Below are 2,500 nucleotides of genomic sequence, written 5' to 3'. Positions count from 1 at the left end.
TGTGTAATATCTTAAACAATTATTTTAGCTCAGTATTCGTAAACGAAACGCCTCAAAGTGAACTCCAAACTGAAACCTGTGAAAAGTCTGGGGTAAACTTACTCACTACGGTAAATATAACAAAAGAAAAAATTAAAAGGTGTATAGACAAACTCAAAGTTAATAAAACACAAGGGCCTGACGGTTGGCATCCAAGAATTTTAAAGAAAATGAAAAATGAGATTTTTTTTCCATTAGAAATTATTTTCAAGAAATCCATCATATCCGGAGATGTCCCAAGAGAATGGAAGCTAGCTAACGTTACTCCCATATTCAAAAAAGGTGACAAAAAGAAACCAAATAACTATAGGCCTATAAGTTTGAACTTCAATCGTAGGAAAAATAATGGAAACTATCATCAGAGATGCTATCGAATATTATTTAGAAAGGTAACCGTTTGATAAATGATAGCCAGCATGGTTTCAGACGGAAACGTTCTTGCGTGACTAGCTTACTCGAATTCTACAACACAGTTATCTCGAATTATGACAAAAGAAACAATATAATTTAATATATCTAGACTTTGCAAAGCTTTTGATACCGTCCCACACGAAAGACTATTTACTAAATTAGCTTTGCATGGAATAAGTGGTAGCCTATTAGGTTTGGACTAGTAATTGGTTGAAAGGTCGAAAACAGAGAGTTGTTTTAAATGGAAAAAACTTCTGGATGGAAAAATGTTGCAAGTGGAGTTCCTCAGGGTTCCGTTCTTGGGCCACTTCTAATCATAGTATATATAAATGATATAGACCATGGACTAAAATCTACTGTTTCCAAATTTGCTAGTGATACAAAACTGTGCGGAGTGGCAAATGATCACTCAAACCAATTAGATATTCAAGAAGATTTAGAGAAATTACAGCAATGGTCTGAAAAGTGGCTAATGAAATATAACACAAGTAAATGCAAGGTAATGCACATAGGTAAAAATAACAGTAAGTACGATTACAAGTTATTTGGAAATTCGTTAACAAAAGTGGATAGTGAAAAAGATCTCGGCGTAATTATCAGTAACGACCTCAAATCATCCAAGCAGTGTATTTTCAGCATCTGAGAAAGCAAATAAGATTCCGGGATTGATTGAGCGATCTTTTGATTTCAAAAGTCCATCACTCATTAACAAGTTATATAAATCGTTAGTTCGTCCACATTTGGAATATTCTGTTTCCGTATGGTCACCGAATCTCATTAAAGACATTGATAGATTGGGAAAAAGTACAACGGCGAGCCACAAAACTGATTCCAAATATCAAAAAATAAATCATACGAAAATCGACTTAAGCACATGAATCTGTTTTCCCTAAAAAAGCGTAGACTCAGAGGTGACTTGATACAGGTCTTTAAGATTTTAAAGGGAATTGACAACATCAAAAGTGACCAAATTTTCACACTGAATGAGAATCAGACCAGAAACAATGGTCTCAAACTGTCCGGAAATAGATTCAATTTGGAAGTAGGTAGAAACAACTTTGCCAACCGTGTAGTTAATGAATGGAAATAAACTTCCTGCACAGGTAGTGCAATGTAGCTCAGTTCGAAGCTTTAAGAATCATTTAGATAAATACCTAAGTAAGATGCTGTAATGATTATAATTTATGTTATATTATTTGTTTTTGTTTTGTTATAATTTGTCTGTCTGATTTTCATTTATTATTAGTTATATGTCAATTTATTATCATTTACTATTTACCTGTTTATTTGTTTATTCAACTATACCTATGCATTTATTTATGTATTTTATTTGTTATTTACATTATTATAGTTTTTATTTATTATTAATATGATTTTTTTTTTTTTTCATCCGACCTAGATATGGATCAAAAGGTCTCCTGTCGGCATGCTCCGCCTTTGTAATCCTTTGTAATGTATGTATGTATGTATGTATGTATGTATGTATGTATGTATATATGTATGTATGTATTTATGTATGTATGCATGTATGTATGTATGTATGTATGTATGTATGTATGTATGTATGTATGTATGTATGTATGTATGTATGTATGTATGTATGTATGTATGTGCATAAGTATGTATATATGTATTGAGTGCTATGTGACTGGTTATATCATATATGATAATGAAATTGTTTTTGCATTTAGAACTTATTCTAACTATAGAAAAATACATTAGTTTGCATACCTAACGACTTTCCTATGTGTATATACTTTTGTTTTGACTCACACATCCTGCTTGATGTTTTGCATTTGTTTTTAACTGCGAGAGGTTTCTTTCTTCTGAATAAAAGTGAATGGTGCCATTCAGAAGGCGTCCCTTTTTCACTTATCCCTTTGAGTTGGAAAAGTTTCTTAAAGGTTAATAGAATCACCCGGCGCCAGCCAGAACCAAGTAATTAAGATAGTCACCAGTCCCGAAAGTGTTGAATCGTTGTCCATCCCTCACCATTTAACGCTGGGTCGCAGGTGCAAGGGACCTTTCAATCCGTCAATATTTATTGGCA

This window comes from Oratosquilla oratoria, chromosome 2 (assembly GCF_046742065.1).
Source record: "Oratosquilla oratoria isolate Oo_2021 chromosome 2, ASM4674206v1, whole genome shotgun sequence".
Lineage (NCBI taxonomy): Eukaryota > Metazoa > Arthropoda > Malacostraca > Stomatopoda > Squillidae > Oratosquilla > Oratosquilla oratoria.
Note: the sequence above shows the minus strand (reverse complement) of the source record.